The sequence below is a fragment of the Prionailurus viverrinus genome, chromosome B1, assembly GCF_022837055.1.
Source record: "Prionailurus viverrinus isolate Anna chromosome B1, UM_Priviv_1.0, whole genome shotgun sequence".
In the NCBI taxonomy this organism is placed as follows: domain Eukaryota; kingdom Metazoa; phylum Chordata; class Mammalia; order Carnivora; family Felidae; genus Prionailurus; species Prionailurus viverrinus.
In genome coordinates, this window is record NC_062564.1 from 20696234 (window position 1) to 20710912 (window position 14679).

Below are 14679 nucleotides of genomic sequence, written 5' to 3' on the forward strand. Positions count from 1 at the left end.
CGAGCGGAGCGCGGCTGGGGCCGCCCTGGCCTGCGTTCCGAGGTACAGCCACGAGCGACTCGCAAGTGTCTCGGGGCACAGCCCCCCCTTGGTCGCCGCCTGCCCTTTGTCTCCAGCAGCAAGGCGCAGGCTGGGGCCGCCTGGAAGGGGAGGCTGCGGGCCCGGGGGGGGGGGGGGGTGGGGGGCAGAGGCGGCGGCGCTTTTCTATTTACAAGTTTCCCGAACTCCCCGCCCTTGCTCCACCCCCAGCGGCTCGGGAGGCGGGGAGGCTGGGACGCCCCGGACTCCGGGTTCCCGCCCGGCTGCTGCAGCCTCCGCTGGCCTGCGGGGGTGGGGTGACGGCCTGGCCGTGTGTCCCCAGGTGCGCACGCTGCCCGCCGGGCACTGATTGCGCCGCGGGCCTCCGGGGTGGGCCTGGAGCGCCTCCGCCGGGGGTCCGGAGGGCGCCCGGGCTTGCAGTCCTGGTTTCCCCCGTCCTGCGTCTCGGCTCCCGGAGGAGGAGGAGGAGGGAGGAGCTGCGGGTAAGCGCGGAGTTGAGGCGATTCGCGCAGCCCGGCCTGTCCGAGGTGGAGATCTCAGGCGAGGGTGGCGAGGGGACCTCCAGGACGCGACCGTCACAGGGTGACGGGACTGGCTTTGAGGGAGGGGGCGGGTATTCCCGGGGCTTGGGTGGGGGCAAAGTTGGGGAGAAGCGGGGAGGCACCCGCAGTGGAGCGGAGGCTCTGCGGGGAGCGGGTCTCACGTGGGGTCAGCTCAGCTGGTGCGGCGCGGACGGATGCGGATCTCCGTGGCTGTCACCTTCAAAGTGACCCGAGGGGTTTCCAGTAGACTCAGCCTGACAGGCATCTGCTCAGCCGGAAGCCACCCACCAGACACCTGACCCGCGGGGCCGGCAGTCCTGGCCTCGCGCGGTGCGGTTCGCTTGGGCCCATTCTCAGCTAAAGCACCCGGGGCTGAAAATGTGGCGTTCCTGAGGTTTGCTGCAACTCCCAAGGCCCTCCGTCCCGAGCCTGCCTACTTCCTGCAGCTCACTTGCGCTTTCCTAGCTCTCTAGAAAAATCCGTTCCAAAGTAAGGTCACCTGATTGACGACTAATGTGTTTTCTTACCTTACATCCTCTTCTCCGTTTTCAAGAGTTGTTGCCTTTGACTTGGAGTAATTTATTTTGGAGTAAGACTAGAGATTAATTTTCACGTAATTTTTCACATACTCTGTTAACTACAACGGAGTATTCAGCAGTGGGTGTGCTAAGAAAGGAAACCCAGTGTGTTTTGTTTGAATAAAATCAGTCTTAGGCAGAACGGGGGAGGGGTGTAACCGGCAGCGTTCAGGTTTTGCCAGGTGAAGGGATTTCAATCTCCATCACACTAAATCCTTATCCCTGGGGGGGGGGGGGGGGGTGGGGGGGTGGAGGGTGGGGTGCAGGTGTGAGGAGTGGAGGGAAGGAGGGAGGCAATCTGGGAGGGAGGGGAATAAAAAGGAAATGAGTCGCTGCTTCCTGGGAACCTATGGCCTCCTTAAGGAGTCTAGATAACACCCAGATAACTGTGTGTGGTTAACCTGAAGAAGAACTGAAGCGCTTGGAAATGCAATAAGGTAGACCAACTAGTTTGTCAGGGATCATTGGGCCAGGAAATGATGGACAATTTAAATTGAAACAGTGATGCCCTCCCTATTTGTATAGTGTTTTGCAATGTATTAAATGCATTTATTGGTATTTTTCTTTTTCTTTATCGTTCTTTTTCTTGATATTTTTCTTAAATACAGCATTCTATAAAGAAATTATACAAAGAAACGATTGGAACTACTTATCGTTAGAAATAAAAACATAGTGAAATTGAGTTTAAGATAGATTTAACTCGTGCCAACTTTTCCACTTCTTAAGACTGTCTTTATGTGGAGAAAATAGTGCTTGTAGAAGAGCTGTGCCTTTCCGTTCTGTATCAGTAATACATGGTTGCAATTTGGGATTATTTCATAGGGTTATAAAATTCTAGCTAGATTTCTTTGTTGGTATTTCAGTTACTAGTCTTAAGCACTTAGAAAGCGTGTCCCATGTACCCTTAATTCTGAGTAAGGTTCTTTTTACATCCATTAGAACAACCTCTATGTCCTGGAGTAGAGACGATTGCAAACCAGATTGTGTTTGTTGATAAGAAATAGTTGTGCCTTATATATACCATTAGGAACAACATTCCTCAAAATGGCTTTTTTCCAATTTCAAAAGTAATGCTTGCTGTAAAAAAAAAAAAAAAAAAAAAAAAGTAGATTCAGAAAAAGTATAAGTGTTAAATAATTCCACCACCCAAATATAATCACAATGTTTTCTTCATGCTTGTTAATACATAACATAAATAGGTTTATTTTTTTTTTATTTTTTTTTCTAAGTTTATTTATTTTTGGGGGGGGGGGGACAGAGAGAGACAGAGCATGAACGGGGGAGGGGCAGAGAGAGAGGGAGACACAGAATCGGAAACAGGCTCCAGGCTCTGAGCCATCAGCCCAGAGCCTGACGCGGGGCTCAAACTCACGGACCACGAGATCGTGACCTGGCTGAAGTCGGACGCTCAACCGACTGCGCCACCCAGGCGCCCCAATAGGTTTATTTTTTATAATTACATTTTTACATGTACAGATTGCATGCTGATTTTTTTTTTCCTGCATAACTTAGGAGGAAAAAGCTCACATATCATTACAGTTCTGCAAGAGTTTTATTGTAGTGGCTACATAATATTACATTATATAGAGGTAACATGGTTGTTTATAAGCTGAACTTTTATTTCTAGTTACTGTTAAATATATACTGTTGCAACAAATATCCTTTATAAAACCTTATCTACAGGGCATACTTCCTTAGGATAGAGTCCTTGAAATACAGTTGATGGCTCAAAGATCTCTGGAGACAGATGGACCATTTGCTTTGCAAAAAATGTTTTACCCAAGTATGATCCCACTAGCACTCTGAGAGTCCTTGTGTTACTATAATGTTGTAATATGGGGAATCACCCTTAAAAGGAAAACTAATTCTTTTTATTAAAAAAAATTTTTTTTAATGTTTATTTTTTGAAGGAGAGAGAGAGAACATGAGCCTGTAAGGGGCAGAGAGAGAAAGGGAAAAACAGAATCTGAATCAGGCTCCAGGCTCTGGGCTGTCAGCACAGAGCCTGACGAGGGCCTGAACTCACTGTGAGATCATGACTTAAGCTGGAAGTCAGACACTTAAATGACTGAGCCACCCAGGCACCCTGGAAAAATAATTCTTCTAGCTCTATAAGTGAACAGTGCTTTCTTTATATCTAAATTTCCATTTCTTTTATTACAAATTATGTATACCAAAAAAAATTGTTATTTTTAATTTTTATTCCTTTTTAATTGAATGTAGGACTTTTTTTCTATTGGGGTATTAATATCTTTCTATTCATAAGAACTCTTACGGATTGATAATCTTTTGACTTTCATGTTGCATATCTTTCTTCCCCATTATGTCTTGGCCTTATAAAGACCAGTAGTACATGTTTATAGTGGTTTTGACTTAGAGATGTTCTAGACTTTTATGTAGCCAAGTCTGTTGACTTTCTCAAAAACATAATTAGCACTTTTGAATCCTAGCTTAAATACATGACCGTGGCAGAAGATGACTTTTAAAAGAATCCCCCCTGACCCCCATGTACCCTTAATTTTGAGTAAGGTTCTTTTCAGATCCATTAGAACCACCTCTGTGTACTGGAGTAGAGACCATTGCCAACCAGATTGTGTTTGTTGATAAGTAATAGTTGTGCATTGTATATACCATTAGGAACAACATTCCTCAAAATCAGAACAGAAAGTTTTGAATTACAGGGAACAAAAATGTTTGAGGTGTGTTGTTCTGTGATAATGTCAACTAGGCTCACCATCCATCTAGTTTTACTCATTTGTAGTAGAATTTTGCTGTGCAATGATTGTTATAGTTCCATACTGAATTGGTGATGAGTCTTGATATCCAGACAGATGTATATGTAGTTTAAAAGTTGTCCCAAATTTCCAATATTATTGATAGATGAAACTATTCAAAGAGGGGAAAAAAGCCTCCTGACTTCCCAGGCTTGAGGTCTCTTGCCATACTATGGAAGCTTAAGTACACCCTGAGAACTTTTAGAAGCCTCGTTGAGGGTGCTCTCCATGTCTGAGTACCCACAAATAAACCACTGGACCATACGTGAGCCAGGAAGATGAGGTTGGTGTGCTGTGTGTGTGTGTGTGTGTGTGTGTGTGAGGGCACTTAAAAATGCACCCCAACTTTCTCTACAGGCAGGTGAGCCTACCACGAGGTGACCTCCCCCACTGGCCTGGCAGGGACTTAGACAGCAGTGGCTGTGGCCTTTAGAGAGGTGAGGAGAGACTGAGGGTGAGTGACTGTGGGCTGTAGTTGAAGGACTAGGTCATAAGGCGTATGACTTCACCAGCCTGAGATTTGGTTTGGAACAGCCAGCTTTAAGCAGGGTTCCCCAAACTTGACTTAGGGAAATCTGTTATAACAGAGTCACTGAGTTTGACTGGCCAACGACTTCTTCTAAAGATGTATTTTTCTAGGGGCGCCTGGGTGGCTCAGTCAGTTAAGCATCTGACTTTGGCTCAGGTCTCGCAGTTTGTGGGTTTGAGTCCTGTATCGGGCTCTGTGTTCACAGCTCAGAGCCTGGAGCCTGCTTCGGATTCTGTGTCTCCCTCTCTCTCTGCCCTTCCCCCACTCTCTCTCTCTCTCTCTCTCAAAAATGTTAAAAAAATTTTTTTTAAAGATGTATTTTTCTAAATCAAGTTTCTACAAGATAGTTGAAATGGCCACAGTATTATTTGAAATCAGTTCCAACTCTTCTATGTGGGCAGTTATCCAGGATATTAATGCATGATTTTTTTTTGTTCATTTGGCTCCAGATGAAAAAGATTTTTCCATTTTGGGGATGACAGATTTGAGGGCTAATCTTTACTCTGTAGACAAATACAGTAAAACTTCACTTTCATACACAGCAAGGTATTTTGCAATTGGTGATTGCCCTGATGTATCATGTTGACACAATCAAGGAAGAAAGGGTTTGCTCAACAAATACAGAGTTGTAAGCCAGTTTGAATCTAGAGGTGTTTTACTTAATAGCTTTCAAGCCCTTCAGAATTCCATTTTTGCATCTCTATCTTTGATTTCCAAACAGCCTCATTTATTTAAAAAAATTTTTTTATGTTTATTTCTGAGACCGAGACAGAGCATGAGTGGGGGAGGGGCAGAGAGGGAGGGAGACAGAGAATCTGAAGCAGGCTCCAGGCTCTGAGCTGTCAGCACAGAGCCTGACACGGGGCTCGAACTCACAAACCATGAGATCATGACCTGAGCCAAAGTTGGTTGCTCAACCGACTGAGCCACCCAGGTGCCCCACCTCATTTATTCATTAAAGCTAATAGGTTGGGGGTGCCTGGATGGCTCAGTTAAGCATCCGACTTCACCTCAGGTCAAGATCTCATGGTTAATGAGTTCGCACCCCGTGTTGGGCTTTGTGCTGACAGCTCAGAGCCTGGAGCCTGCTTCGGATTCTGCGTGTCTCTCTCTCTCTCTCTCTCTCTCTCTCTCTCTCTCTCTCTGCCCCTTCCCCTCTCATACTCTGTCTCTCTCTCTCTCAAAAATAAACATTTAAAAAAAATGAAAAAACTAGCAGGTTTTCCTTAGCCTGCAGTTTATGCCCAATATTGAAGAGAAAATATTTCAAGATAAACTGTATTTAAGTCTTGCTAATAGTCGTATATCTAAGTTCATGAATGTTCTGTGTATGTATTACTTGCATGAGTAAAAGTAAGAAAAATCACTAATCCTACCACTATTCTAACATAGATGTTTTATTTCACTTTGAGGTTGTAAAACTAAAGATTGTTTTAAAGTCCATTAAAGTTTGTCTTGAGGAGACGTGTTTACTTGTTAGTAGGGTTGACTCAGTTCTTTGTGAGCGTTGAAGGTCATGTGAAGGTAGTACGTAAGTTTCTCAAAGTAGCAGCAAAGGGCAAAGTGGTCACTGGGAAATTAACTTCCGGGTAGTGTAGTTTCCCCGAAATTGTACCCATTTCATGTTGCAGTAAGAGTTGTGCTAAGTGGAAGGGGAGGTCTGGCCAGCTTGGCACTGTGTGTGCACAGGAAGAAAAAGAGCACAACAAAACAGACTAAGAACGTGTCAGTCTTAAAGGTAAGGTGCCATGGAGAGAGGGGTTTAAAGCCATCAAATTCTGTATTTTCACTCTGTAAAAATTTTTGTGGTGTTTGTTTTGAGACACACACACACACACACACACACACACACACACACACACACGGCATGAGCGAGCGAAAGGCAGAGAGAGAGAGGGAGACACAGAATTCGAGGAAGGCTCCAGGCTCCGAGCTGTCTGCACAGAGCCCAATGCGGGGTTCATACTCAAGACCTGCGAGATCATGACCTGAGCTGAAGTTGGACGCCTAACTGGCTGAGCCACCCAGGTGCCCCTTCACTCATTAAATACGTGTAAGTGTTTGCACCTTCTCAACTTAGAGTCATTGCAAAGAAAATTAATGTTCATGGGCCAATCAACCACGATTCCCCTGATCTTCTACAATTAACTAAAACATTTAGGGACATTGGTTCCCTAAATTGGCATTGAGAAAGCAGTTGTTAAGAGTAGGAGGGAGAGGTGTAAAAATATATTCTTGTTTAAACATAAAGCTTATATAATTTTGGCTTATATAACACTGGCAGTGTTTGTTACGTCTTGGCTGCGGGGTTACTTCTACACTTTTTTTTGCATTGAAAACTTGGTAACGTTGGGGTGCCTGAGTGGCTCAGTCAGTTGGGCGTCCGACTTTGGCTCAGGTCATGATCTCGCGGTTCATGAGTTGGAGCCCTGCATCGACTCTGTGCTGACAGCTCAGAGCCTGGAGCCTGCTTCGGGTTGTGTGTCCCCCTTTCTCTCTGCCCCTCCCCCAGTCATGCTCTGTCTCGCTCTTTCAAAAATAAACATTAAAAAAAAATTGAAAAACTTGGTAATATTTATTTGGGTATTATTTACATATATACCAATATTGAAGAAAAAGTCACTATTTCTTCACCTTATTTCAGATAAACAGTTCATTTGTGTTTAGAAGTATTGAGTGACAAATGAAAAATTCTCTTAAGTTTGTGTCTTAAGATGGTTTTCATGATTGTTAATAATTGACATCAAGTTAAAACTGCATGTTCTCCTTTTTTTTAAGTTTATATTTGAGAGAGGCAGAGAGTGGGAGAGAGAGAATTCCAGCTAATAGTGTGGAGCCTGCTGTGGGGCTCAAGCCCATGAACTATGAGATCATGACCGGAGATGAAATCCAGTCAGATGCTTAACTGACTAAGCCACCTAGGCACCCCTAAAACTGCATCTTCTTTTAAAACAAAACTCACTTGGTAAGCTGCATGGAACAAAAATAGAAGCTTGTATAGATATAAGCCATGTAAGAGCAGACCTTCAAAAATGATCTCCTCCCCCTTTTCACCCTGTCAAGTCAGTTGAGTTGTATTTGCCAGAATAAGTGCCAGTTAAAACGCCTTGTGCTATGAAAAGCCTGTGTTTTAGTTCTCTAGTAACCTGCTATACTATAGTCCTCTTATTCTAGGCAAACTAGGGAATTGAACTCTATGTGCGCATTTCTACTAATCTAACTCAATAGATTATAATTCAGGCAAGGGTCCCAGAATTCCTACTTGTTGGTGGTAGAGTCCGAAGGATTGGAGAAATGAGAAATGGGTGAAAAAGCATGCATTTTTCTATCTGCAAGAAAAACGCACTTGTTTTATTAGATCTTCAGTCTGGACTCCATATGTAGAATCCATTTATGTGGAGTGTTATATAGTTGGAATTATGTTTTCATGTTAAATGGTAAATACAAGGCACGAGTAAGAATCCTTGCTCTTAAAAAACTGTGTGGCAAGCCGCAGACTCTGTATTGAGCACTCCCTGTGGTCCAGATGTTGGTTGTGCAAGGTAGAAGGACACAGACGTGGAAAAAAGAATTGGCTCCCATTCTCAGAGGGGTGAGCAGAAAAGCCTCAACCATTGTGAAAAGTGCAGTATTGAAAATGTTAGTGTCAAGGGTCCTAGAAATATCCTTCCCAGATCGTTAACATTGTGCCATATGTTGAGAATTCTACCTGCTACCTTGAGCAAATTTTGGCAAAGCTAAGTCTGTTTTCACATTTTTGGTTACCTACAGCCTCTTCATCCTTAATGGTGGATCATGATTATTCTCAGAATTGTTGAGAAGCAGGATACTTAGCAGTGCTGTCTAGTTTCACTTACTTGTTCTGGATAATCTTTTTAGTGACCTCTTCCAACGTATTTTTGTTGAAACTTGTAAGCTTCTTGAGGACAGGGTCTAAACCTGATGATGTCGGGTGTATTTGCCCTTTTGTCATGATTTGCACCAGATGTAGCCTGGAATAAATCATCTAGAGACTAATGGCATGGGAGTTTGAAATTCTTTCTTGCATCAGTCACAGCTACTGGAAGGTCTTTTAAGCCAGAGATAATAATTTACGTACTGCTTTTCTAGACTTTCCTCTTTGTCCTGTCCCTCACCCCCTGTGACAGACTCAGCAAACCTAGAGAGGCAGCCTCACTGGTGGCCCTGTGTCCTTTGAAAGCTGGTAGGAGTTGGGACAAGGTATGGGGTTCCTATTTCTTTGGAGTTACAGTTCTGTTTCATAATAAAGTGCCAGTCTCAGAACATCTGGCAAACTCATGTGCAAATACTTGTACCGAATTAATTCCACTTGTGATAATTGATTACATTCTCCATTGGTGCAGACCATCACAGGCTAACCATTTCTCATACAGATGGGCTGTTTCTTGTTTCCAGAAATATGTATTTACGTTTTCTTTTTGTTTTTAATGTTTAAAATGTTTTTATTTATTTTTGAGACAGAGACAGAGCATGAGCAGGGGAGGGGCAGAGAGAGAGAGGGAGACACAGAATCCGAAGCAGGCTCCAGGCTCTGAGCTATCAGCGCAGAGCCTGATGTGGGGCTCGAACTCACGGACTGTGAGATCATGACCTGAGCCGAAGTCAGGCGCTTAAGGGACTGAGCCACCCAGGCACCCCTGTATTTACATTTTAAAAAGCAATTCAGATGAATTTTCAGTCTGGGATTGTTCTTTCTCTCCTTGGACTTCGTAAGATTTATTTCAGAGCAGTTTTGCATTTCTCTAAAACTTTTTGATGGCCCACAAAACTTGTTGGTTATTGAATTTGACTTTGTGCTCTTTAATAGTTGACTTTTTAATTTAAGGCTTAAAAACTTCTGATGGTGCTTTATGGAGCTATTAATGGCAGCTGTGTGGAGGAATTTACCAATTCATTTTACTTCCAGCATAAGAGGGGTGGTCTAGTCAATAAAATGGGGATGGAGATAGGAAAAATCCTGCATTTCTCTTTTCAGGAAAAACTTTAAATGATTTTATATTTGGAGCATGACTGTGGTGTCAGAAAATGGTTAGCTCTTATTATGCTGAACCCTTAAAATTGGAAACGTACACAATCAAATGAAAATTTTCTGCTTAAGTGATATAAGTATAAGCCTCCAGGACAAGGTGGTTTTTTTTTTTTTTTTTAATCTTGTTTTTATTAAGATTGGAATAATGGAGGTTATTTCAACATTTAGCTGGATTTTACTCACCCTGAAGTCCAGTTTGAAACTTTGGACACATACTTTGTTGTAGAATTGGAAAAAATGTTACTGATGTCCAGTACATTGGGTACAGGAGTTTAATGAGGAGTGTACAGACTTCAGAATTTGACCAAGCTGGGTTCATGTCTGAGGTCTTCTGTGTTAGCCACGTGGATTCGGTAAGTTACTTTCTTTTGCACCCCGTTACCCCATGAGGACAGTGGGGATAATACCTGCCACCTGGGGTTATTCTACCACAGTGCCAAATATATGTCCTCTCTTCTGATTCATGGCTAGGAAGTTTCATTTAATTTCCTCACCCGAACTTTGATAGGGTGGTTGCTTGGGTCTGTGGATGCTGCTCTCTTTTGGGAATTCAATTCCAGGTACAAGAGCATGATCACTTTTCCTTAAAAAAGAATTGGTTTATACCAGTAACAGTTGAGTGTATTTATTCTTCGACTCCAGCTTCGTCACCTCTTGATTGTCTTCGGAGTTTGAGTTTAGTGAGTTCCTGATAATTTTTTAGGATAATTTGTTATATTTGAGCTGCGGTTTTGTTGTTGCTTTTTGTTTTTGAATTTTATTGATGTATTTTGAGAGCAAGAGAGGGTGCACAAACAGGGGAGTAACAGAGAGCAGGAGCGAGAGAATCCCAAGCAGGCTCCATGATATCAGTGCAGAGCCCAATTCAGGGCTCAAACTCACAAACCACGAGATCATGACCTGAGTGGAAATCAACAGTTGGACGCCCATCTGACTAAGCTCCCTGGGTGCCCCATTGAGCTGTGTTTTTTTTGTTTTTTTTTTTTTTAATTTTTTTTTCAACATTTATTTATTTTTGGGACAGAGAGAGACAGAGCATGAACGGGGGAGGGGCAGAGAGAGAGGGAGACACAGGCTCGGAAACAGGCTCCAGGCTCTGAGCCATCAGCCCAGAGCCCGACGCGGGGCTCGAACTCACGGACCGCGAGATCGTGACCTGGCTGAAGTCGGACGCTTAACCGACTGCGCCACCCAGGCGCCCCTGAGCTGTGTTTTTTTAATCGAAGCAAAAGGAAATGAAAATCCAGGAATGCCACTTACACACACACACAGACACACACACACACACACACACAAACACATGCTCCACACAAATATGATTAAAATCAAAGTGAAACAAGAACTCTGTATGTTTTTGGATAGTGCCTTGGAAATGGGACATTAAGGACCTTTTCACTCAACACACCATCCCTTGTAAGGTGGACAGCACAGGTTGGGAGAGGTCTATTTTATACATGAGGAAAATGACTGGAACTATTTGCATAAATGTTTTATATTATGACAAGTAAGTTAGAGACCCAGGACTAGGACCCAGGCCTTCTCTCCTGGTCTATTCCGTGCTCCCAGTATCATGCTGTTCCTTGACTACTTCTAAAGCCATAAAAAGTAATGACTGTTGCTAGGATTGTCTCCATATTGGTGAAGTGGGATCAAAAGCATCCTAGTTTGAGAATGTAACATTTCAAATGACATTGCTTAGAATTATGGCTTGTTATTTTTCCATCTTCTAACTGCAGAACATAAACCAGAATGTTAAATCCTGTAAGCCACTAAGATCAGTAGCACAAATGGAAAGTTGATAGTTGCAGATCATTATAATGGTCTGTTACATTTCTGTGACATTTTACAGTTTTTATACTGCTTTATTCAAAAAGAACCAAAGAAAATTCTAACAAAACAGTACTCTGAATCATTTGATTATACAGTAATACATTGTAAAATGTACCCATTTTACAGAGAGCTATCCAAGGCCATATATGTTGAATAGGAGCTCATACTTGTTTTTCTGAAACACATTTTTCCATAAATATCTTGAATCCTTTTTCCTTATTTGAAACGACATGGAGGCAGGTAATTCTTGGGCAGGTGGAGTTAATCCCAGGTAGAAATTTAACTAGATGGTGAGGCCTGGGGTCCATCAGAACTGGGAAGAGACTGTCCTGTAAAACCATAGTTACACCCTGAGTGTCAGTCATGGTTTCTAGCCCTAAAGGTCAATAGTTCTGTATTACCAAATGACTTCTAAGGAATTCATGGTATGAGGGCCTGACAAGTAGGCCATTTTAGAGGGGTCAGCTCTTTCTTCCTTGGAGCTGCTCCTATGGGTTACATCTGTACATATACTGACCTTCTGTTAAGGAACTCTTACTTGCCAGGGGGAGAGCCTGCCTTAGGTAATCATTTTCCACGTAAAAGGTACAGGAAGTTGATGTTTAACGAAGGTTGGGAGGTACGATGTGAGGTGCCAACTTGCGTAACTCCGCACACGGCATTTTTCAATTGGACTTGGCAGAATTCAAATGGAAAATTGTTTCCTTTTAGCCAAGTGGACTTTGAAGAGATAGGGCAACTGTCTGAACTGTTCTACACAAGTTGCTGGTCATGGGCATTTAACACTTTCCAGGGAAGAATTAAGTTTAGCTGAAAACAATGCCCAAGGGATACAGGAGTACTGATGCATAGGGGCGCTTGTACCCCAATGTTCATAGCACTCTCAACAATAGCCAAATTATGGAAAAGCCTAAATGTCCATCAACTGATGAATGGATAAAGAAATTGTGGGTTATATACACAATGGAGTACTACGTGGCAATGAGAAAGAATGAAATACGGCCCTTTGTAGCAACGTGGATGGAACTGGAGAGTGTGATGCTAAATGAAATAAGCCATACAGAGAAAGACAGCTACCATATGGTTTCACTCCTAGGTGGATCCTGAGAAACTTAGCAGGAACCCATGGGGGAGGGGAAGGGAAAAGAGAGGTTAGAGTGGGAGAGAGCCAAAGCATAAGAGACTCTTAAAAACTGAGAACAAACTGAGGGCTGATGGGGGGTGGGAGGGAAGGGATGGTGGGTGATGGGTACTGAGGAGGGCATCTTTGGGGATGAGCACTGGGTGTTGTATGGAAAGCAATTTGACAATAAGTTTGATATATTAAAAATAAATAAATAAATAAATAAATAAATAAAACCATGCCCTGTGTACTCAGTCTAACCCCATTTCCATACAACAGTTTGTACTGCCTTTGGGGTAATTCCTTTAACCAGCTATGTATGCTTTAAAAAAAAAAAAAAGAATGTAGAGTCTTTACATCAGGTTACTCTTCAGCCAGTTGTCCAGTCCTTGACAATGTTCCGTGACAGTCACGGTGTGTACATGGTGGCATGGTTTCAGTGGCTTAGTTTTCTAGAGACAGCTCTTTATGGGCTCAGTAGTGTCCTGTAACATAGTCTTACTGTCTTGACTCTCCTACGTCTTACTGATTCTCATGAAAAAGCTTGATTTTGGAATTCATAATTTCTACAAGAGTAAGAGTTTAATTTTCTTCCCTTCTCCATCAGGAGTACTTAGAATAGTGCTTTTATTAAGTGGCTTATAAAAGCTTTGATGGGGTGCCTGGTGGCTCAGGCAGTTAAGCATCTGACTTCAGCTCAGGTCATGTTTTCACAGTTCGTGAGTTCAGGCCCTGTGTCAGCCTCTGTACTGACAACTCAGAGCCTGGAGTCTGCTTTGGAATCTGTGTCTCCCTCTCTGCCCCTCCCATGTTCACCCTCTGTTCCCTCTCTCTCTCTCTCTAAATAAACATTAAAAAATTAAAAAAAAAAGCATTGAAGGAATGCTGACCAAGATAAGGTATTATTTTAGGTTCTCAGAGGTCTCTTGGTTTGAGACTGTGGGTCCCTGGTATGTGGTCCTTAAATTGATTTTCAAAGTGACAGTTTGGGTCTGTGGCTATAGTGCCCTACACGGTCATGGGCAAAGACCTAGTCCTCTAGGGGGGCTTAGGTGCATATATGCAAGAGCAAATAGTAAAATGTAAAACTGCATAAGTAGGGCAGGTTTGATGTCCTTGAGATCAGACAAAAATAGTAGTTGGTGTAGTCAACATGCAAGATTTTCAGTAGGATTAGTTGGAAAATAGATTATAAAACAAGAACCAGGAAAACCTCTTAAGGCTCCAAAATGAGTTAATAGATGTGTTCTGGAATATACATACTGCTATTTACTGGCCACGTGATAGGTAAAAAGAAATCTTAATCGATATAAAATTAAGTATCATGAAATACAGCTAGGTTAAGTGTGCAACTATGAGTGTTGACGTATAATCGCTATCTGTGTGACCATCACAGCTATCAAGATCTAGAACATGTTCATCTCCCCAGAAAGTTGCCTTGACTGAACAAGTTGCTAAGGTTTGGTCATCAGTGATGATGAGGATAATAATAAAGCTGTTTCACAAGGTTGTTGCCGGTATAACAGTAGTAAGTAAGGACTGTATGTGTTAGAAAGTTTCCAAAAAATTTCATTTACCTCTTAAAACAATCCTAAGAAATGGGTTGTTACTATTGCATCAGTTTTTAGAGGAGGAAAATGAGGCCAAGATTATTTTTGCCTTTATGAGCAAGGTGGGTGACCAGTAACCGAGTACATGAGGGAGCTCTCCACCAGTAACGCATGCCCTCCAAGTCTAGGCAGTTACATGGAGCTGGTGTGTGCCTAGCAAATGTTACTTGACCTGTGTTAACTGTCAGAAGGAAGGTGCAAGGAGACTGAGAAGACCTATTGGAACTGGGTTTTAATGTCCATTGTTATTTATTAACTCTGTTTCTTGGGCAACATAGTCAACTTCTGGAAAGAGCTGCAAAAGGGGAAGAGATGTGGGAAGAAGGGGTCTGTCATGGGACCTGTGTCTCCCATGGGGCTATCACCTGGGAGGATGACCATGACAACACTTTGAGAACTTTGAAGTGCTGTGTGTGGACATTCTTATCTCTATGGAAGAGGTGGCTGCCTGCTCCCCCATCCTGGCCTCATGGACTTGGCACCATGGGCAGACGAGGAGGAACTGACAATGTGTCAGAGAGATCATCCTCACTTGACAGTTTTGATGGGCTGAACACAGTTTTACCCAGCTTTTTCTCACATATCTCTTGATTTGACATTCAAA

At 42.9% G+C, this 14679-nt stretch overlaps 1 protein-coding gene across 3 annotated transcripts in view; it reads left to right on the forward strand.

Moving 5' to 3' along the window:
* The first annotated feature begins 284 nt into the window (after window positions 1-284).
* Window positions 285-14679, forward strand: part of MTUS1 (microtubule associated scaffold protein 1) — a 171396-nt gene continuing 157001 nt past the window's right edge. For 2 of the 3 annotated variants that reach the window (XM_047856103.1, XM_047856104.1), the window contains exon 1: window positions 285-521. The gene's annotated coding sequence lies outside the window, so the exon portion shown is untranslated. The remainder of the gene's footprint in view (window positions 522-14679) is intronic. The other variant, XM_047856105.1, reaches the window with a different exon arrangement.